At 41.0% G+C, this 24,593-nt stretch overlaps 1 long non-coding RNA gene across 2 annotated transcripts; it reads right to left on the bottom strand.

Moving 5' to 3' along the window:
- Positions 1-9,850: 9,850 nt before the first annotated feature.
- LOC307166481 lies at positions 9,851-13,369 on the bottom strand. 2 transcript variants are annotated; one of them, XR_013822635.1, is made up of 4 exons: positions 13,131-13,369; positions 12,713-12,883; positions 10,712-12,287; positions 9,851-9,877 (listed from the first exon to the last, which is right to left on the bottom strand). It is a non-coding gene; the product is annotated as an uncharacterized lncRNA (long non-coding RNA). The 2 variants fall into 2 exon arrangements; XR_013822636.1 differs by lacking the exon at positions 9,851-9,877 and having other exon boundaries at positions 10,297-12,287.
- Positions 13,370-24,593: the final 11,224 nt, after the last annotated feature.

Below are 24,593 nucleotides of genomic sequence, written 5' to 3'. Positions count from 1 at the left end.
GTTGCACTTATTATTACCAGTTTGACTTTATTTCTGACATACATCGACAAAAGTTCTTGAGATTCAACAGAAGTTTAGACGGTAATATTTTATGGAATTTTTCTTTTCAAGTTACCATTTTGGTGGTCAGTGTTTTCTTTAGTTGGGCTCTTGACACTTTTCATTTTTTAATATATGTTTTTCTCTTGTTGCTACAACTCTGTGTTTATAAAGCACATTTGTTACTGCAAGAGAAAACATGACCTGTTCACAATATGTTTTGATGATAAAGACATTATCATGTAGTGTCCTGATTCACTGATGTCATTCAGAGTCTAAATTTTTGACTATATGCTTGATGTCTCGTTTTAGTATTGGTGATTGTAGCTCTGAGATTCTACAGTTTGAGATCCAACAGCAATATGAAAAATTTTGAAAATACTTTGAGCAAAGAAGTTATTGTGTTTAAACACACAGACATCAAGAATCAGCATATGAGTCTCAACAATGGTGACAATAAACAAACTAGTGACAAACAGATCAACTCTGAACATCACAAAACAAGCTACTAAAGTCAGAACAAAACAATAGCAAAATAAAAGCAAACAATGAAAATTACAGGACAATTCAGCTGCATAATTTATTCATGCTGCAATGCATGATGTCAGCCATTGATGCATTCTGATTGGTGGCTCCCATCATGCATTGCAACACTAAGCATTTGTTTGATTGTCACCATTGTTGAGATTCATATGTAGATTCTTGATGTCAGTGTGTGATTTTAAATCCTTCAGATCTTTAAAACATTGCTGGAAGTAACTACTTTAGTGAAAAATTAATAAAACAATTAGATAATCAGCTTATAATGCTGGGTGACATTATTGAATCAGGTCACTAGTAATTTCATCATCGAAATAGTGATGGGAAGTCCGTTTCTTTTCCGCGAACCGGTTCTTTCGGACAGTTCGTTTCAATGAACCGGTTAAAAAAACCGGTTCACCAGTTCTTTTACGTCATCACGTAATGACGTCAATTCTATCATCCCGGCGGATAAATATACATTCAAATAAAGGCATTTGTAATCATAACTTAAGTTAAATAATAGTACTCATCGTCATAATCATCTTGGATAGGTTTCTTACATTTACGTTTTGAAAATGAACCCTGTAGTAGGCCTAAGGCCAGGCCCGGCGCCACGAGGGGGCAAAAGGGGGCATTGCCCCCTCAGATCTGATTTGTGCCCCCTCAGTTTCATTTTTGTATTCATGGTTACAAATGAAATGTTTAACCTTTTGAGCGGTACAGTCCCATATATGGGATTTAGAATGTTCAGTGACGAGTGACGACATAACTGCCAGATTCAAATTGTGCTTTCGCGCGTTGGCTGGCGCTGAGCCAAAGTCGGACGCGCTCAGCGCTGTCATATATCACAACTATGCAGTGTTTTCAACCTCACAATGTTTATTTTTGGTTTCAGACATTTAAAAACACATTAAGCACTAGTAAAACAATACATTTGGAGTTTGTAAAATACACACTGATGTCTGTGGAAGCAGCAATAACAATCTATTCAAATATAATTTGCCGACGTGTGTTATTCATATCAGACAAACACAGTGGAAGTAACTATAAAGTAGTTTACTCTATTCTTCTATTCCACTTTCTTGCATGTATTTCGGGAGAAATTGATGACTCACAGGATTCTCTGAACTGCGGCGCAAAGAAACAGCTAACGTTAGCCATCTCACGTTATAGCTCAAGATCAAGATTATTTATAAAGGTTTTTAAATGACCAAACACACTCACAAACACATTTTTGAGAATCGGAATATCAGATATGGTAAGCAAGTTTGTGAATATTTTGAATAAAAAAGGGAAAAGGAAATAAAAGCGATACATCCGCGGTGTGTCACGTGACAAATATGACGCGTTGCCATGGAAACATTAAGGGGGAACGTTCTAAATTCTAAAATAACAGTCGCCTTGAAAAAACTCACTATGGGGAGTCAGTTAGAATATTAAAATTAAGCGTGAAAGGGTTAATATATGCATAATAAATGACGCTGGCTTATCTTTTTTTACTAAGCAAGTTATCAGTGTGTATTGTTCATTGATGGTATAAAGTTAAGCCCCCTTAACAATTTCACATGCCCCCTCAGTCATTTCATTCTGCAGCCGGGCCTGCCTAAGGCGATGCGCAAACGCGGATGTTTTACATGTCTTGAAGTGAATAAACTGTTCTTCATCATTTTTATTTTATTTGTAATTAAATAAACTTACATTTCGCCGAATTCAGCCCCTCATTCAAGTCCTTGGTTCACCCGTGCTCATGTATTCAGCACAGCACATAGACAGTATAAACACAGCATCAGTTGGCCAAAAGAAAGTTCGTTTCAGAGACGGTGCGATCACGCATGCGCAGTCTCTCCAGCTCATCGATTCTCTGTATCGAACGCGTCCGAAAGAAACAGTTCTCGGTTCTGTACTGGTGATCCGAGAACTGCTGCAACAACCAGTTCTTGACTCGAGAACCGTATGCCTGTGTGTGAGCTGAGAACTACTGAAACCTTACTAGGCTATAGAGCCTTCAGTCGACAAAACTAAAAACTCGATGCATGTCTCCAGTATGTTATGTTTTGATTAACACATTATAAACATTTACTTTGCACCCTTTAAAACCTTGGCAAGAGTTTACGTCAAAAATGTATATCAACTTACTTAGAAATTAAATGATCTGTTCCAGAAAATAATGTTTTAGTAGCCTATAATAATAAATGTGTAGTTTTACAATCCATTCATTGTGTTTCCAATCTTTAAAATAATACAGTGAAAAGGCAATAGCCGATGTGATAAACATGTTTCTAACATGTTTTATTTTGTTACACTTATTGATGTTCAATAAAATACTTAAGAATCATGCATTTCGTCCCTCTGAAAGAATTGCACGCATGCTCAGCTCATCAGCTCATCGGTTCTCTGTATCGAACGTGTCCGAAAGAAACAGTTCTCGGTTCTGTACTGGTGGTCCGAGAACCGCTGTACCTGTACGTTCGGTAGTGCGCGCATGCTCAGTATCAACTGCTCGTGCTCATCACCTCTCTCAGCACAACATGTCTCAGTTCAGTGAACTGTTGGATTTACTGGAGTAACATATATGCCTACTCCGGGATATTGGTTTATTTTGAGTCGAAGGGACTGTCAGGACTCAGGCATGTCCGAAAGTGAGTAACTTTAGTAACTTGTTGTGGATCAGTGCTGACGCAAGACGCGAACTGTTTCGAACGATTCAGTCCGATTTAGTGTACTGGTTCGACCAGTTCACTAAAAAGAACCGGTTCAAAAGAACGATTCGTTCACGAACCGGACATCACTACATCGAAACATAACCAGGGCTGAATTTCCAAAAGCATCTTAAACTTAACTTGATTGCAGACCAACTGCAACAAATGGTATATACGATCAAATTAGGCTTGCGATGTTTTCAGGAAACACAGCCCAAATCATAGTTACTCTTGCCACAACACATATGCTCTATAAGCACAGAGTTGGAGCAGCCAGAGAAAAACTAATGTTAAATAGTAAAGGGTCAAGAGCCCAACTAAAGCAACCACTGGTCACCATAATGGTGACATGAAACGAAACATTCCATAAAACATTACCATCTAAACTTCTGTTAAATCTAAATAAGACCGTGTGTAGATGTATGACAGAAATAAAGTCAAACTGGTAAAATAATAAGTGCAATAATGGCTCGAAGTCAGTAGCTCTTGTGTTTCTCTTTTTTCTGTTCTTGTTTCTCTTTCCTTCAGTGAGTCTGCTTGTTATCATCAGGTGTCACCACTAATGGCCAATCATCACTTAATTAATCACTTAATTATCTCATTAACTTCAACACTGCTTCAGTGTTAACTTAATTAACTCATTAACTTCAACACTGCTTCAGTGTTAATTTTTAACACCCTGTAGTGTGGACACATATAAACACTGAGGAGTGTTAATTTAACACTGGGGATTTTGCTGTGTATATATTCCTTTATTTTATGGAATATTCTTTCATTTTAGAGTTGCACATATCTTTTCAAAATGTATACATTTGCTCTTAATTTAATGTTATCCTCTCCATAATGTACTTTAGAAACTAAATCTACTCATTTAAAACTGGGGATTCTTGCTTTCTCCAAAAAAATATTGCATTAAAAGCAGTAATTTTCAGCATTCTAAATAAGTATACATCATCTTTATTAAGTAGCATAGGTCCTATACCCAAAACTATATTTTGTATCTCTATATATTTAGTTTCTTAAAAAAAATCTTCCCTGAATTATAGGCTACTTCACTGAAGTACTTCTGTTTGCTTGAAGTTCAGTGCAACTTATCCAACATCCTAAAGATAAATTATTATAATTAGAAGATATTTCTAGTGTTATAAAATATCGCATATTAATTTTCCAAGCAAAATGTATATTTTAGTCAGAATTATTGCGCTCCTATTTGGCACGCATGCGCGCAGCAGCGCTCGTTCAATATGAAAATTAGCAGCAAAATGGATACATTTGCATGACTTTCGAACATTTACAGATGGAGAATATAACTGTAAAATGTAAGTTTTGAACTGAGGGGAAAAACATGTCACAAACGCATAAAACAGCACAAAATATACGCTGTTTGATGGTGGATCGATTTGATCCACGATCGACCTCTAGGGCTGCTTAAGAAACGCGTGCACACGCAATTATCTAGACTAGATAAACCTGGATCAAATTAGTGAGATTGCGTGAGCTTCAATTACCTTTTATGGAACCACTTTAGCCCCAACTCATTTGTTAGGCTCATTCAAGTCCGGTTTTGGAGTTTAATCCCCGCTTTTCTAAGCGTCGTTTATGGAACAACCCTCAGGTGTGCTCATCATTGTTTTCAGTTGTATATGAGTTCTTGTGTGCTCCCTTGTCTTTTTTATCGGGGGGCTGTTCCATAAACCAAGATTAGAGTATAAGCCAGGCTTATTTCGGTTAGTCAGGCTTATTGTCGGTGGATTCTGTTTCATAAAGCAAACTTAAAATAGTTCAAACTCAGTTACCCTGGCAACTTATGCTGGGAAACTAGCCTGGTCCAGGGCAGGCTAACTGTCAGGCTAAGCCTCAGCTGTTACACAGATCCTCTAACACTGACCGAACACTGACACTCTCTCATACCATTATTGGACTTTATTAACAACTATTAGTCCAAAAATAAATACACTGTATACAGAAAATCAACTTAAATAAGGCTACAATGATAAATTAGACAATGTAGACCTATATATATATATATATATATATATATATATATATATATATATATATATATATATAGATAGGCCTAAATACAATATATATACGAATGTATATAGAATGTTTTGTGCCCAAGATTTAATTAGATCGTTTTAAAGATTTATGAATACATTTCTCTCTGGTTTTGTTTGGCAGCTGTAGTACATGTTTATGATTATTAGAAGAACATTAGAACACAATCTGAAAAAAGCTTTGTAAAGCAGAAGTTAAAATCACAAAATTAAAAATAAATAATTACAAAAGCAGAGTATAAATTTTAACTGGTAAGATGAATCTGAGCTTAGTAATTGACAGTATATTAGCCTACATTTGATTTACCCCATTACAATAGTCCCTTTACAGTTATTGCTATCATAAAAATACACACAGGTTTAACATTCTAAAAACATGTCACAAACGCATAAAACAGCACACAATATACGCTGTTTGATGGTGGATCGATTTGATCCACGATCGACCTCTAGGGCTGCTTAAGAAATGCGTGCACACGCAATTATCTAGACTAGATAAACCTGGATCAAATTAGTGAGATTGCGTGAGCTTCAATTACCTTTTATGGAACCACTTTAGCCCCAACTCATTTGTTAGGCTCATTCAAGTCCGGTTTTGGAGTTTAATCCCCGCTTTTCTAAGCGTCTTTTATGGAACAGCCCCCAGGTCTTGTGGTGCATTGGATTTACCTATGGATATTATTAAACATTGCTTTGAACTTTAATCGTCTTATTCGTGTGCTTAATACTGCTACACAACCGTGACATAATGACAGTATATTTATTGAACAAAAATTAATTATTTTTTTATCAAAATAAACAGAAAATAGTACAGACTTTGCTAAAGCGATTGTTCTGAACAAGTATTAACTAAGACATTAAAGACATTAAAAACATATTATTTTAGCTAAAGTATTTGTAACAATACTGTGCCTTATGCCCCATGATGGTGAGCATTTTCCCCTGTGTGTGTGGTGATTTATTTATCTGTTTCTCCAGCAATGTTCAATACAAACATATATATTTTTTCTGCAATCATACACTATGGGAGGAGTGAAAAGCACTTTTTTTAAAGGTGTGCCTTTAGCCCTGTTGTACTCTATTATTTAAAAAATGTTATAGCCAAGAGGTGACCCAATATTCTCAGATCTGCATTCTAATGCTGTCTCAGGCCCCAGAGATCATAATTACTAAATTAACTCCATCTTTTCAACACAAAACACAAATTTCATTATTATTAAGTATTTATTGCTGATAGATAACAATACATACGCATTCCAATGCACTCTCAGACACAAGTCACAAACACACACACCATTCCAAATAGTGGTGAAATAATACACACATATCCATACCTGACTCCATCTCCAGCAAAACAGTAGTCTCTTTCTTTCTAAGATGACCTCCTTCTCTTTACCAGCTTTTCCATCACATTTCTCGTCTTCCTCCTCTTTGTCTTCACTCTTAAAATTTCTCTCTTTTTCTCTCGTTCTGTATTACCATGACATATTTTTCCATTATCTAGCCAATTCCACCTGCTGGCCGTGAGCCTGTCTCTGTGCGATGGGCTATGCCAGACTTCCTTTGAATCATACACATCCACAAATGCACACAAACAATGGTCCAGCTGTATAATATTAAAATATGCACTATGTACTAAAACTGACAGCAGACAAAAACCTGTTTTTCTGGGCTTGTACTCAGCATAGTATTTATATATTTCCCACAAACACGCACACACACGCATACACACACACAGAGACATACTAAAATATAGGCTACAGGACCTAAGCAGAGGGATCACATATTTAAATTTTAGCCACTAACATGGATGTTCTGTGGTAAACTATATTTTTCTAAGTGTTATAGCTTCTGTATCTAAATTTATTAAGATGTATCTAGTATCGCAATATCGACAGACTGTGCTCTTTTTTTCTTTTGGTACATAATACTAATCTTGGAGTCATATTACATTATACAAAATAAAATTAAGATATGAGTATTAATATAATAAATACTATCTACAAGCATGTGATGTGTCATCTGTTATTACAAATTATATAGCCTTTGAATTGTGATGTTCAGAAGTCTCTCTTTTCTTTGACTTCTGCCACGTGATGAGCTACATGTCAAGTGGTCTTCACTCTTATCTTAGTCGGATCTTTTCTTTGCTGACTCAACATTTTCAGAGAGTTAGAGAGATTAAAACTAGCTCTATTAATAGTCCAGACAAAAATAATATTTGGCCCCTTACGAAAATTAACCATGGTTTTACTATAGTAAAACTGTAGTTAACTACGACCGTAGTAACCGTGGTATTTTGGCGGAAACCATGGTATTTAAAAACCATGGTTTTGATACCATGGTTTTACTACAGTTATATTGTAGTAATATTATAGTAAAACTGTAGTTAACTATGACTGTAGTAACCGTGGTATTTTGGTGCGAACCATGGTTTTTAAAAACATTACTAAAAGTTTAATGGAAAATTCTTACATATACTACTAAAAAAATTCAGAAGAAATGAGCAGTTCTTTGAAGAATGTTTAAAATGATATCCACTCACAAGATATGAACACATGGAGTCTACTCATGGGGGATGAACAAGAGATGAAGACATGCAGTCTCCTCAAGGGGGATGAAAATTCTGTGATGCAGCGTCCATGCCAGTAGTTGTCAGTATGAAGTCTGTCATATAGGCCAGTAGGTTACAGTCCAGCTTTGGTTTGGTTCTGTCTTGACCTTCAGCCCAAATGGACATGGGAGCTAAAATGAGAAGAATACACACCACATTAACACACGGCTTGCTGGAATACTCAACTGTACTATTGAGTAGCCGAGTAATAGGCTAATGTCCAAGTGCAATAATGTCCATTCAGCCAGTGTTTTCATAAATAACCCATAAATTATTAGGGCTCCAAAAGCCAAGCAGAAAGAATGTACATTATATGATCAGCTGAGTGTATTTTCCTTTACTTATACTCTTGAAAGGTTAAACAGAACAAAAAGTACAAGTCTCACATATACATCATTTCACGAAAGAGAAAATGAGATGGAGAAAGTATTGGTTTGAGTAGAGACATCTGTAACCAACAAAGGAATAGAGCTCTAGACACTCAATTCAATCGTAAATGCATGATAACATAATCAAGAAAGGTTTTTTTCTCACCCAAAGCTATTGTATTGTTTCAACCTGGAAAACAGTGCATGAGTCACGTGGACCTATTTTATGGTGATTTTTCATTCCTTTTACAGTTTAAAAAAAATATCTGTTAAATTTCACTACATGGAAAGAACAAATCAGAACAGTCTTCCAAATAGGGGTGGGCGATATGCCAAAAATATCATATCACGATTTTTTTTTTCAGGAGAATCACGATTCACGATTTTATCACGATTCTTTTTTATGTTGGTTTTACTATTTTGTGACTGAGCATTACAGCCAAACTAAACTAATGTCCATATTTTAAAAAAGCCATAGGTAACAAAATATAAAATGAAAAAGAATGGAAGACAGGGGCGAAGATAAAAAAAGTCATTATTTTGTTTGTTATTAAATATTAAGATGAAAGCTACACATTACACATACACAACTTAATATACAAATTCAATACAGTGCTTTATGTTTTCAGCTACAGTAGGTGTATTTAACAATAGCATTGAAGAAAGTAATTAAATGAACAAATATGAAAATAAAACAAAACATAGACTTATAAAGATAAATTATACATTTATACTTAAAGCTACTATTAAAGTTATCAGTCAAGAGCAGTGAGTGATTTTCTCTTTGCATTTTGTTGTTTTATTAGTTTGCGTTCACTTTAGACATAACCGACTTTGTTTATGTAAACCTTGTGTGTATTTGACAGCACAATAAGACTCGAAAGATAACTTAGTCCAGTATCCAGGCGCTGGTAGACAGGCCTTTAGTGCATGTGAGCTTCACGTGTAGGCGCTCAGAAACGCACACGTTATAACAGCGCATCAGCACGCGAATTAAATGTTTAACCGACAAGGCATTACAGCACATGCAAATTATGAACTTTTTATGAACTGCAGTGTCCCGTTCCGCTGCGCTAACATTTTATGTGAATATACGTCGCGTTGTTCAGTTTGTTGGGACAGAGGCCCCAGAACATCGTCATATCGCACACCCCTACTTCCAAAGTTCACGTTTTGTTCCAGAATCATAAAGGTCTGAAAAAACGTGAGAGTAGATGACGACATATAAAATATTTTTTGGTAAGTTACTTATCCCTTTAATGTTTATCATATTTTGGGGAGTTATACTGACATTTGTTAGACAAAAATTAATTGGTTTGTAAATGTACTTACCACTAATACACTCGAACTGCCAATAGAACTCGCTTTCTTCCAGTCCAAGAATTCTTTTTCTCATGTTGGTATAGATTGGACAGTTTTTTTTTTGGCAGACTGGGGACAACAAAAAGAAAAAAAAGATTTTAAAATACAAAAAATGTAGATATACAGTACATACCATATAATCATTATATGTTTATTAATGGTATTCACTATGACTTCACTATTTACCTGGCAAACAGCTGATGGTTTCACACACTCTCGCGTCTGTATTAAAGAAGATGATAATTAGAAATTACATTTTTGACAGTCACAAATTGTCCAATGTCATTAAATGTAATGCTTAAGACCTGTCACGTGCATGGATTGACAATTCTGTGTGGATGTCAAAATATATTAACAATACGGAACAAGATTTTAGATTCAAATTCAATTCTGCCAGGTTCTCACGGCAGCCAATCACAGCGCACTCCCTCTCCCACTTCGGTTCACCTTCGTTCATCTTAGATATTTTTAATGAAATTCTGAGGGCTTTCTGTCTCTCCATTGGGAGCAATGCAACTAACACATTCAAGGCCCAGAATGATAGGAAAGACATCATTGAAGTAATCCATGTGACTCCAGTGGTTTAACCGATTTTATGAAGCGATGCCGGTGCTTTGCTTGTTTTTGCAAAAAAAAAAAAAAAAAAAAAAATACTGACCTGCAATCCAGTAGGGGGTGCACTGCGACATATGCAAATTGTGTTGACTCAAGACCGGAAGTTGTTCCGTGAATGTGCTTTACATAATATTATTTTGTAAATATAGAGGTAAATTATGCTGGGGGGTTTTGCGCAAAACAAACCACTTGCATCGCTTCATTAAATTGAGGTTAAACCACTGGAGTCACATGGATTACCTCAATGGTGTCTTTACTACCTTTCTGGGGCTATTAGTTGCGCAGGCTACCAATGGAAGAACAGAAAGCTCTTGGAGTTCATTAAAAATATCTTCATTTGTGTTCCGAAGATGAACGAAGGTCTTACGGGAACGACATGATGGTGAGTAATTAATGACAGATTTTTTTTAAAAAATTTTAGCTGAACTATACCTTTAAGGAATCCTGGAAACACCTTAATTCAACCACAGCATGCACTCGGTCCATTTTCTGGAATGACTGAAATGCAGATAAGAAAACAACAGTTTCACAAAAAAGCACAGCAGTTTTAAATGATTCACTTAAGCTTCATATAAAGTACCCAGAAAAGTTCAATGTTAGCTGTAACCCTATTTTACAGCACAAATCCTCTCCATACTGTGCACTTTTATGATAGAAGCTTGTTCCCACATTTGAGAAACTGTGTTTACACAAAAATATTGCTTTAACTTTAATTTGTCATGCACTCTTGAATGTGCAAAGTAGAGCTAGGGCTACTGTATGATGAAAGGCAAGAAGTTCACTAAAAAATAAGATGAAGAAGTCACATGGACAATATTGTTGATACTTTCAGAATTTAAATTAAGTAAATAAAGGGATAGTTCATCCAAAAATGGAAATTCTGTCATTAATTACTCACCCTCATGTAGTTCCAAACCTGTAAGACTTTCGTTCATCTTAGGAACACAAATGAAGATCTTAAAGGTGCCTTATGCAACTTGGAGCCACCTATAGGCAATTAGTTGAATTACACTGGTAACGGTTACTAACGGAGTTTGATTGACAGCTTTGCTTCCCAGTAGGCGGAGACACTTTTTGTTTGCATAACATTAGTTCTCATGTTGACCTACTCGCAGAAATAAATCCTACTCCTAAATCAATGTTATTATTATTTTTTATTTAATAAAAAGCCTTTTCTCTACAGATCAAGCATTATAATGTGAATATCATATTGGAGAGAGTTTTACCGTGCATGTATGCTGCTGTAACCGGAAGAGGCGCGCGCGCTGTTTGAATACTGAATGGAGAATGATTGACAGCCGCAGAGGAGGGAAAACGAGTTTTCGTAAACTTTAATGATGTAAATAGACTTCTGTCCCTCACATTAAGCTATGAAATAGGCTTCAGATGAATTTGTCACCCAAACTGACGTGAAAAAAGCGGGAGGCGCCAAAAAGTGCGCTGTTTGCATCCCTGTGATAAATGAGGTATTACATTATTGTACCTGTCCAATAGAAACGTGGCCAACTCTGCATCGCTCTTCAATCCAAATTCAAACTTCATCTGCCGCCATCTGACAAACGCCAAACCCAGATTTACTCTGGTTTTACTCCGGGCTTTAGCTGATGCTCTCTTTAACTTTACATTTTCCGTCAGTCTTAGTACATGATGTAACTACAGAAGAGTCAAGTTTTAAATAGGAAAAATATCGAAACTCTTTGTTAATTTTTTTTAAGAGAGATGCTAATGGTCTTGTCCACTTCAATGATCTATGCTAAGCTATGCTAAAAGTGGTACCGCCAGACCTGGAGATCAGCTGAATGGATTCAAAAACGATAAAACTCAACTGTTTAACTTTGGGGGAGTTGTAAAATGAGCCTATTTCCAAAAAGAGTGGAGTATCCCTTTAAGAAACTCAAATAACTCATTGTACTGATACTTGCCTCACAGCTGAGGATGCAGGAAGACTTTCAGATGTGTGATGATCAGTGAGACCAGCACTGGTAGTTTACCCCATCATCTTCATGATCTAAAAATCAAAAACACATTTGCTGAGTTTCAACAAAGTTCACTGTTAAAATGAATGACCTGTATATGACTTAGGGCAGAATCAGGTCAATTAATTGCAATCATTTAAACACAGAGAATGAGTGATCAACTATTTTATCTGTGCACTGTTCAGTGGTCTTCAGTCACGTTGTTCAACTGCATACAGTATTGTGGACTAATGTAAAGTACACCAGCATGGAACCTCTGGTTAAGCATTCATTTACAATAATTACCTATTAAATTTGTACTCACGACACAGAAACTCAATTGCTTTAAAATATATTTGCAGACGGTTATCACCGACTCGATTCGTACCTAATTACACAATTTACACTCGTTATTGTCATGTTAAGTTGTAACGCTTTATACATTTGTTATTTGGTTAAACATAAACATAAAACCCACCTTTGAATTTCCTCTTCTCTTCATCTTATAATTCGGGTCCGGCCTCTGTGAAGAGAGGGCGAAGCCATGTTTGTTGTGGTGCTCGTGCTCCGAAGTTCCCGCTCTCCATCTATTTGAAAATGCAGTAACAGTAACGGCTGCAGCGACCTTGGGCAATCAGATTTATGTTGCCTAACAGCAAAGTTAACATTTAACAGTGATAGTGGATAATGGAGAACAAACGCCATATTATGTGTACACGCAATTACTTAATACTAGTCAAAGATTAAAAAGTCTAACTTATAACTTACAAGTCAAACATGGCTAAAAAGCATTCGGTGCAAAGCTAGTTTAACTCGCTAAATTAACGTCAAGTGGCTATAACATTTATATTTTTCGACTTGTGAACTACATATAAACATAAATTATCAGAACTCACCTTTAAATTTCGTCTTCTTCAAGTTAAATATTTTTTTTTTAAAACAATAAACTCGACCGTCCGTGTAACGATAGCCTGCTTCCAGCTGTCAGTTCGGAAAATTCCTTGGCTGAAGCGATTTCGACCAATCAGCGTCTGGTTGCTATGCCACATACTCAATGCATCAACCAATCATGAATGAAACAGTAATTTGACCTATCACTGCACGTGAGAACAATTACATCTTTTTTTCCAATTGCTAACACACAATTTTGCAAACTATTTTTTTCCTGGTTTTATTAAAATACTTAACACAATTTACAAAACCACACACCCAAACTGCAAAATACCTAATATATCATGCAAAATGAAGCACTGCAACCAAAACTACATATTGGTTGCACACTTCATCACAAAATGGCACACACACTTCATTCATATCACCAGATTTTTGTCTAACCAACTACTGTTGGGCATAAAATCACTTTAGTACACTTTGCCATAATACTAAAATAGTTCAAATTGTAGAAAATTCTTCAGATTGTTCACAAAAATATTTGCAGATACACGTATGATGTTGAAACAATTTTTTTTTTGTTTTTTTTTTTTTTCACCAAACAAGTCAGTGCAACATATGCACAGCAGATATATTTACATTGGACTGAACAAAAACCTGCTAAAAAAAAAAAAAAAAAAAAAAAAAAAAAAACAGTACACTGAAAACCATGGTTCATTTTGTAGTTACTATGGCTTTACTACAAAAACCATGGTTCATTTTATGGTTACTATGGTTTTACTACAAAAACCATGGTTAAACCAAGGTTATTGTAGTAAAACCATGGTTCATTTGTAGTTACTATGGTTTGACTGGAAAAACCATAGTTAAACTATGGTTCATTTTGTAGTTACTATGGTTTTACTACAAAAACCATAGTTAAACCATGGTAACTATAAAAAAAACCATGGTTAAACCACGGTTATTGTAGTAAAACCATGGTTAATTTGTAGTTACTATGGTTTTACTGCAAAAACCATAGTTAAACTATGGTTCATTTTGTAGTTACTATGGTTTTACTGCAAAAACCATAGTTAAACCATGGTAACTACAAAAAAACCATAGTTACTACAAAAAAACCATGGTTAATTTTCGTAAGGGGCTGCATAGCCTACTAGTGTGCAACTAAAATCTACAACCTTGTTATCTCAAAATACATGCATACACTATCTGTTTACATATAAATTTGTATCTAACACAAAATGTAAATCAATTAAATTTTCTTTGCTGGTCTTAGAACACTTAACACGGTCTAAGATGTGAAAACTGACACAAACAAATATGGAGACCCACAGCAGGCATTCTGCTTATCCCCCAGGTTTCAGAGAATTTAAATGATGCTTTTTATTAAGACTAACTGACTGTTATGTAATCTTTTCACATTTTCATCTAAAAAAAATATTCTGTTTACTTGGACTCTCGACACTGAAAGAAAAATATTTCAAATATTTGATCTGAAAAGAACACATTCCTGTGTTAACAAGATAAAGGTGTTAAGGAACCAACACAAATATCTGATATTCACATTAACCAATGTCTTAAAGGTGGGATCAGTAGTTTTTGAAAAACACTTTTGAAAACTGTGTCGGACCGACTACCAAAACACACTTGTAACCAATCAGCAGTAAGGGGCGTGTCTACCAATGATGGAGAGGAGAGAGCGCTCAGTGCGCACAGCACAGACATTAGCCGAATGACTACAGAAAGAGAGATGGTAGATAAAGAACAAAAGAGGAAAATGTCTGCGGAACTTAAAATTAAAAAGAAGGCTTATGTGGTAGATTTTTTCCTAAACCTAACTATCTGGGTCTCGTCTACAAATCGATGTCCCCGAACGTCTACTATCGACATTTAGTCTATCTGGGTCTCATCTACAAATCCTATCGATCCCTATCGAATCACCATCACTTGGTAGTAAGGTCTCAAGTGATCTTATCGCGATCCACACTACCACTTGGTAGTAAGGTCTCTAGTATTTCGCTAAATAACTTGTTCTCTTACGAGAGGTTCTCTCGTATTGCGTACGTTTCTTACACTACGGGTAAAGTCATCTTTTCTCGAGATATGAAGCCAAAAAATGATCCTTAATTTTTGTATTTATTGTCAATGCAGTGCAGCAGCTAGCAGACCTAGAGCGGCTGTCTAGCGCGCTCATTGGCTGCCGTGCGGCAACTGCAGCAGCCAACCAGTGTATATAAGGAAGGGCTCGGAGGCTGCTACCCTGATTTTTCATCTCTTCAGCGAAGCTCTACGCATCACTGAATCCTGAGAGAAGCCGCCGCCGTTGAATCCAGCGACTAGCAAGCAGAGGAAACCGCCTTCAGCCATCCGTGCCTGCCACGCTATCCGGCGACAAAGTATCCTTTTTCTGCTCTTCGGGAGGCTGCGTCCACTGCGAAGAGCTTTCAATGTCGACCCTGCGGGCTCAATGCCGCCGGTGACAGCTGTTCTATCCTGGCCTCAGACAGCGAGGATTGGTCCGGTTCGCACCATTCTGCCTCTCCGTCTGTCCGGCCGGACGCGCTCCGGCGTGGATGCGGAACTAATGCGCCTCCTTTCAAAGGCCGTTGACCAGCTTGGCCTCGAGTGGTCGTCGCCTAAGGAGCCCGCGCCTAACAGACTCGACGGCTGTTTCCTTCATCACCGCTGCCAAGCGTCCGCATCCAGATCTGCACCCTTCCTGCCGGAGCTCCACACGGAGCTTTCGAAATCGTGGAATGCACCATTCTCCAGACTCCACTCTCACGCATCCTCGGCGCTCTCACAGGTTGACGGCGCCGCTGAGAAGGGATACAACGCTATCCCCCCAGTGGAGGAGGCAGTAGCAGTGCACCTTTGCCTGCTCTCTTCCGGATGGCGCTCAAAGGCTGCCCTCCCGCCCAAAGCTTGCAGGACCACATCAGCTCTTGTCGGCCGCGCTTTTTCTGCCGCCGGACAGGCTGCATCCGCCCTGCACTCCATGGCAGTTCTGCAGATCCTCCAGTCTGATCTCCTCCGCGAGATGGACGAAAAGGGCCTGGACCCGGCCACCATCACGGATTTACGGAGCGCGACGGATCTCTCCCTCCGCGCTACTAAATCCGCGGCTCAGGCCATGGGAAGGTGCATGTCGTTGCTCACCGTCACAGAGAGGCACGTCTGGTTGACGCTCAACGCACCGCTCTCCCCCACCCCGGCCTAAGATCGCGCTGAATCCCAAGCACGCGAAGTCCTCCTAGCAGCCGCAAGGAGGAAGAGACGGTTAAGTCCCGCCACGGCCGGACCACCGTCAAAATACCCCGCTTTGTCAGTCCCCTTAAGAAAGGCTACTGCAGAAGTGTATTTGGCAGTCAACGAGCCGGTAAAGCTACCCGCTCTCCTGCACACAACCGCCGTTTTTACAGCAAACCAGAGAAATCTCAAAGGGAGTGTAATGTCTGGTTATCCGGCTCAAGCTGCTGGCATCTTAAGTGTAGAAAATGTGCCCACTTCTCAGTGTTCACCCCTACACACAAGCACGATAAACCCCGTGTCTCTCACAGAGCCCACACTCATAAAGCTGGCAAATGGCGCTCGAGTATTAAAAGTAGGGAATGTGGCCACGAACCCGTGCCCACAATTACTCACTTCCCGCTCTGTCACACGGCCAAAGTTACCTCTCACCGGTCATGTTATAAATGTAAGTCCTGTGCCCGCTCACGAGCGCTCACACTTACTGACAAACACTTTACCCCCGGCGCTGCTCGCGCGTCCCGGTTTTCCCACAAAATGTTCCCCGTCCAAAGCAACCGGGACATCATGTGTAAAACGACCAGCCATCGCTGTCAGCGAGCCGCCGTATCCAAGCACAGAGAGCGCGCGCTCCGCGCTTATACCTCTGAGTCAGGTTATCGAGCCCACGAAGTGCGGCAAACGAAACCCGGAGGCCATTCTGCCCTTAGCTGTACATGCAGAAGCATGAGAAGCTATTCCATGTGCGTCAGAATGGGTGCTGAGCACAGTAAAACAGGGTTATTCGCTGCAGTTCGCTCGCCGTCCCCCACGCTTTCAAGCACGGACCGAGACGACAGTGAGTACGGAAGTAGCTCACCTACTGCAAAGGGGCCATAGAACTGGTACCTCCTTCTCTGAGCGAGTCGGGCTTTTACAGCCGTTACTTCCTCGTACCCAAGAAGGATGGAGCTCTAAGACCTATCTTAGACCTGAGATATTTGAACAAAGCTCTGAGGGTCTATGAGAAGACCGTTCAAAATGCTCACAACCAGACAGATACTCGCGCAAATTCGCCCGAGGGACTGGTTTATTTCTCTTGATCTGAAAGACGCGTACTTTCAGATTCAGATAGTACCCCGTCACAGGCCATTCTTGAGATTCGCCTTTGAGGGTCAAGTGTATCAATACACCGTCCTTCCGTTCGGCCTGTCTTTAGCACCCCGTACATTCACGAAGTGCATAGAGGTGGCTCTCGCTTCCCTGAGAAATCGGGGTATGCGAATTTTGAACTATCTGGACAATTGGCTGATTTTGGCACAGTCAGAGATAGAACTTATATCTCACAGGACAGTGCTTCTCAGCCATCTGGAAAGCCTGGGTCTTACGGTCAACTGGACCAAGAGCTCATTACTGCCCAGTCAGTCAGTTTCTTTTCTGGGAATAGAACTGGACTCTGTGGCTATGACGGCCCGTTTGTCGACACAGCGCGCGCGCCGTGTTCGACACCTGGCCGCATCTTTCCAGAAGGGCAGCACCGCTCCTCTGAAAACATTTCAGAGAATGCTGGGTTGTATGGCATCAGCTGCAGCAGTGCTTCAGCTGGGCTTATTGCGTATGCGCCCGCTGCAACGCTGGCTGAATGCTCGAGTGCCTCACCGAGCTTGGGCTTCCGGCGGCAGACGAATCAGAGTGACTCAGAGCTGCGTTTCAGCCCTGGAGCCCTGGTTGGCGGCCGACTGGTACCAGCGAGGCGTGACGATTGGAGCTGTCTCGTACCGAAAGGTCATCTCGACGGACGCCTCCAACTTAGGTTGGGGCGCTCTCTTCGAGGGCAGACCGGTCTTTGGCCTGTGGTCAGACCGAGAGAAACGCCTTCATATCAACTGTCTGGAGATGATAGCGGTCGAGAACGCGCTGAAGCGCTTTCTCCCATACATACGGGGCCACCACGTTCTAGTCCGTTTGGACAACATGTCTGTGGTGTCCTACGTGAACCGCCAGGGCGGTGTCAGATCCAGGAATCTCTGTGATCTAACGGAACGCCTCCTCGTGTGGGCTCAGCACTCGCTACACTCCCTGAGAGCCGCGCATGTGCCGGGCCACCTGAACGACGGCCCAGACAGACTGTCCAGGGACAACATTCCCCCGGGAGAATGGTCCCTGCATCCTCAGACAGTCATAGCCCTCATAGCTCCGCGATGGGAAAACCAGACCTGGTTCCCAGAGCTGATGCGGCTGTTACACGTAGCCCCATGGCCGATCCCGGCGAGGAGACTCTGCATGCATGGATAATCAACATATACCCGTTGCTTTGCCAGTAGGGGTCGTGAACACGATCACGCAGTCTAGAGCTCCTTCTACGAGAAGGCTATACGTGTCTAAATGGTCTGTGTTCTCCTCATGGTGCGCTGACAAAAATTTAGACCCACATACTTGTGGGGTTTCGTGGGTGCTTTGCTTCCTTCAGGAGCTGTTGGACAAGGGCAGGTCCCCCTCCACGCTCAAAGTGTATGTGGCGGCTATTGCAGCGTTCGCAGTGCCAACACGCGGCCAGTCAATAGGAAGGAACAAGCTCATCATCCGCTTCCTCAGAGGAGCCAGGAGGATGAATCTTTGTTTCGTTTGGTGGGCGCACCAAGGGTCTCGCCGCCTCGAAACATAGCCTGTCCAGATGGATAGTGGACGCTATCGCAGCAGCTTATGCGTCTAAACACCTGCAGTGCCCTCTGGGCATCAGGGCTCATTCCACTAGAGGCATGGCCTCTTCGTGGGCTTGGTCCAGCGGGATTTCTATTCATGACATTTGTATGGCGGCAGGCTGGCCCTCCCCCTCTACATTTGTTAGGTTTTACAACCTGGAAGTTCCCGCTTTGCAGGCTAAAATCTTATCAGTCTAACGGGGTGTATGCTCTGCCCACAGTGTTTGTGCGCAGTCTACTCTCACGTGGCTTAGCTCTCCTGGTTGAGCTGCACTATAATAGTCCAGGCAAAATAGCGTTTTACGACAGACTAATTGTCAAAGAATTTTTTGCAGCTTAGATCATTTCTATGAGGTGTCCAGAACAACATACTAAAAGTCCTAAGAAATCCTAGTTGAGGAAATATGTTAAATTCTCATCAATCCGAGATGTGTGCCAATAAGGCCAGGCAACAATACATCCCAATGGGGCTATTTTTTCCCCTTACTCCTATCAAAATGAAACTTTACACAATGAAAGTACCCATGAAAAGTATTTTTTTTGTATTACAAGTTTCTTTGAAAATGAATTTTAATATGCAAATGAGCTATACACTAATCGAATATGCCCAAAATACACCCAAATAGGCTTAATTTTTTCCTTTACTCCTACCACAATAAAACTTTACATAGTAAAAGTATACCTGAAAAGTAACTTTTTTTGTATTACCAGTTTTTTTTTTTAAATGAATTTGAATATGCACATGAGCACCACACTTATTGAATATGTCCTAATTTGCATAGGCAGAAACACCATTCATATGTATGACAAATACATCGGCCCAATCTTCATCCAATCATCCTACTGCCAATGGGTGATGGCAATGCTGCTTTTAGACTGGCCTCTAACCTGAAAACTGCCTGGCTTGGTAGTACCTGCCAGGGGTATAACCCCCGCCGGTATAGTCTTCAGGGTCACGGAGTCACACAAGCCTCTCCGCCACGACAAGGTAGCAACAACAGGGGAGGTTTCTTTTTGGTGTTTTTTATTTTAGTTTAGTTTTTGTTTTCTTTAACTAACCTAGATATTGCTGTTGCTAGCTTCTAATAACACCGCAAAACTACTTTACAAACAGTTGAAGTCTGATGTGTGGCCTGCCTGGTCTGAAATACTTGCTAACTACAAAAAGAGAAGCAGTTTTGGTACCATACCATCCATCTTCTTCCACTTATCCGGGGCCGGGTCGCTGGGGCAGCAGTCTAAGCAGAGATGCCCAGACTTCCCTCTCCCTAGACACTTCCTCCAGCTCTTCCAGGGGGACACCGAGGCGTTCCCAGGCCAGCCAGGAGACATAGTCTCTCCAGCGTGTCCTAGGTCTTCCCCGGGGTCTCCTCCCAGTGGGATGTGCCCGGAACACCTTCCCGAGAAGGCGTCCAGGAGGCATCCAGAACAGATGCCCGAGCCACCTTAGCTGACCCCTCTCGATGTGGAGGAGCAGCGGCTCTACTCTGACCTCCTCCCGAGTGACCGAGCTTCTCACCCTATCTCTAAGGGATCGCCCAGCCACCCTGCGGAGAAAGCTCATTTCGGTCGCTTGTATCCGGGATCTTGTCCTTTCGGTCATGACCATAGGTGAGAGTATGAACGTAGATTGACTGGTAAATCAAGAGCTCCGCCTTGCGACTCAGCTCTTTCTTCACCACGACAGACAGGTACATCGACCACATTACTGCAGAAGCTGCACCGATCCGTCTGTCAATCTCCCGTTCCATCCTTCCCTCACTCGTGAACAAAACCCCAAGATACTTAAACTCCTCCACTTGAGGCAGGAACTCTCCACCAACCTTTTGTGGGTGGCAAGCCACCCTTTTCCGACTGAGGACCATGGCCTCGAATTTGGAGGTGCTGATTCTCATCCCAACCGCTTCACACTCAGCTGCAAACCGTTCCAGTGCATGCTGAAGTTCCTGGTCTGAAGAGGCCAACATGACAACATCATCCGCAAAGAGCAGAGATGAAATCGTGTTGTCTCCAAACCTGACACCCTCCGGCCCCTGGCTGCGCCTAGAAATTCTGTCCATAAAAATTATGAAAAGAACCGGCGACAAAGGGCAGCCCTGCCGGAGTCCAACATGCACCGGGAAGAAGTCTGACTTACTGCCGGCAATGCGAACCAAGCTCCTGCTCCGGTCGTACAGGGACCGGACATCCCTTAGCAAAGGACCCCGGACCCCATAATCCCGGAGCACCCTCCACAGACACAGTTGCATGCCAGACGAAAACTGCACTGTTCCTCCTGAATCCGAGGTTCTACTATCGGCCATAATCTCCTCTCCAGTACCCTGGCATAGACTTGTGAGGCTGAGAAGTGTGATCCCCCTGTAGTTGGAACACACCCTCCGGTCCCCCTTCTTGAAAAGAGGGACCACCACCCCGGTCTGCCATCCCAGAGGCACTGTCCCCGACTGCCACGCGATGCTGCAGAGGCGTGTCAGCCAAGAAAGCCCCACAACATCCAGAGACTTGAGGTACTCAGGGCGGATCTCATCCACCCCCGGTGCCTTGCCACCGAGGAGTTTCTTGACTACCTCTGTGACTTCAGCTTGGGTGATGGATGAGTCCACCTCTGAGCCCTCAGCCTCTGCTTCCTCAATGGAAGACGTGATGGCGGGAAGTATTCCTTCCACCGTCCAATGACATCCCCAGTTGAGGTCAACAGCTGCCCACCTCTACTGTAGACAGCGTTGGTAGGACACTGCTTCCCTCTCCTGAGGCGCCGGACGGTTTGCCAGAATCTCTTCGAGGCCAGCTGATAGTCCTTCTCCATGGCCTCACCGAACTCCTCCCAGGCCCGAGTTTTTGCCTCCACAACCACCCGGGCTGCAGTTCGCTTGGCCTGCTGGTACCCATCAGCTGCCTCAGGAGTCCCACAAGTCAACCAGGCCCGATAGGACTCCTTCTAAAGCTTGACGGCATCATTTACTTCCGGTGTCCACCACCGCGTTCAGGGATTGCCGCCTTGACAGGCACCGGAGACCTTACGGCCACAGCTCCGAGCGGCCGCTTCGACAATGGAGGTGGAGAACATGGTCCAGTCGGACTCAATATCTCCAGCCTCCCTCGGGATCCGGTCGAAGCTCCGCTGGAGGTGGGAGTTGAAGATCTCTCCGACAGGAGACTCGGGCAAACGTTCCCAGCAGACATAGACATTTGCAGACTCGGCAGACCCAAGCGTACTGTACAGTTTGGCAAAGTCTGGCAAAATTATTTTAAAGAGCTGGAATGTCTGGAAAGTGTGTCTATTTGGTTTTTCATCTGTCTTCTGTGTGAGAGTGAATCGTTTAGTTGGTAAGAATGACTTCTGCCTGTAATCTCGTAATCTTACCAACACTACCAATCATTTGTAAATCTACCAGCCCAAAATTTAATCTCACCACGTTACAAATGACTAAGATGGCTATTCTGACTTTCTTTTGATGTTATCTGTGGAGGAATGTCATTAGGTAAGGCTTGTTCGAAAAAAAATATATATATAAGAAAAAGAAATTAGAAAGCAACTGGAGGCAAGATTGTGCAATCAATTCTTAAGGTCAATATAAGTCTTTTTGTGGCAAGTATCCCAGGTATGTGTTCAAGTGACTGTTTATGCATAGGTTAACTTACTGAATGGACATGAATGTGTTAGTTATTTGGCCCCTGTTTTTTCTACTTGTGACTTTATGGTTTCTCAGCCATAAGTCAATTAGGCCTAGTGTTGAGCTCATTTGCATATTTAAAATAGATTTTTCAAAGAAACTTGTAAAACAAAAATGTTACTTTTCATGTATACTTTCACTCTGTGAGGTTTGATTGTGATAGGAGTAGGGAAAAAATAAGTCCATTAGGGTGTATTTTGGGCATACTCGATTAGTATATTGCTCATTTGCATATTCAAATTCATTTTCAAAGAAATTTCTAATACAAAATGTTTTACTTTTCTTGTAGACTTTCATTGTGTAAAGTTTTATTGTGGTAGGAATAAAGGAAAAAATTAAGCCTATTTGGGTGTATTTTGGGCATATTCGATTAGTGTATAGCTCATTTGCATATTACAATTCATTTTCAAAGAAATTTGTAAGAGAAAAATTTTTACTTTTCATGGGTACTTTCATTGTGTAAAGTTTCATTTTGATAGGAGTAAAGGAAAAAAATAGCCCCATTGGGTTGTATTGTTGCCTGGCCTTATTGGCACACATCTCGGATTGATGAGAATTTAACATATTTCCTCAACTAGGATTTCTTAGGACTTTTAGTATGTTGTTCTGGACACCTCATAGAAATGATCTAAGCTGAAAAAAATTATTTTACAATTAGTTCTATTTTTGGCTCCAAAATGAGTTACTTTGCCTGGACTATAAGGGTTGATGTTCTTAATATAGACCGGCTGCGCCGCTCTGTATTCCCCTACGGTGTGCTTATGTACATGTGTTGGCCCGCGTTGCTGGCCACCTGATTCCCACTAATTTATGTTCCCCGGGTTCCCCTGGGATTCATATAGTGGATGCTCGGCGCGCACGGCGTTGACAAGGGGTTCCCGTAGCGTAAGCAACTTACGCAATACGAGAGAACCTCTCGTAAGAGAACGTTCTCGGTTACCTAACGTAACCTCGGTTCTCTCTAGAAGAGGGAACAAGTATTGCGTAACCTGCTGTGCTCGCGCGGAAAAACAATTCCGTAAACAAGAAATATCTGCGTGCACACGAAACCGCTGAAACCGACTCAAAACAATGTATACATGCCAGTATGTAGCGCTGTAATTCTGCTACAGAGATACGCTAAAAACGGAGAAGAAGACTTGGAGCATGCGCATAAACCTTGCGTGCTGTATACAATAATAATAGGCTCAGTAGGGTTTGTTTTTTTTTCAACCAAGAACTTTATTGAACAATATAAAAAACCATAAATGGCCTGGTACAAAATATGAAATGTCTTAATCAGACAACAGACAAGCATCATAGCATAAGAAAGAAAATATAAATAAAGAAGTAAAATAAAGAAATAAAAATAAAAATACATTCAAGTAAATTATAAATAAAGAAATAAAAGAGGTTCCGTAGCTTCTGCAACACGAACACAAGCATTTTCATAAGTCCGCATTTGTTATTGCTGTTTCGTGACGTAGCGGTATCTGACTAGGGTCGACACGTGGGGTGATGACATCCTTGTTTCACAAAATATCCGGATTGACATTTTGCAAGGGTGTCGTTTTCAGATTTATCCACTCTGGCACCCGGTTAAAAAAAAAAAAAGCGGTTTCAGGCTCCCAAACGCCGGATCCGTCTGGACGAAATGCCGATAGGATACACATTTTTTACGTATACAGCTAAACGTGTGGGCAAGGCCTAAGACAACAGCACCTGAGACCCTGAGATGGAGCCCAGATCAAGGTTGTAAAATCTGACGAATGTGTGTGGAGAGGACTAGCCCGCCGCATACGTCCCTTGAAAGGGAATGCATGTAGCTGGTTATATGTTTACTGGTACACAGTAAAATACTCAGTGTTAAAAAAAGACTGCTCAG

This window comes from Squalius cephalus (genome assembly GCF_949319135.1).
Source record: "Squalius cephalus genome assembly, chromosome: 10".
NCBI lineage: Eukaryota > Metazoa > Chordata > Actinopteri > Cypriniformes > Leuciscidae > Squalius > Squalius cephalus.
Note: the sequence above shows the minus strand (reverse complement) of the source record. Positions and strands in the feature narration are given on the sequence as shown.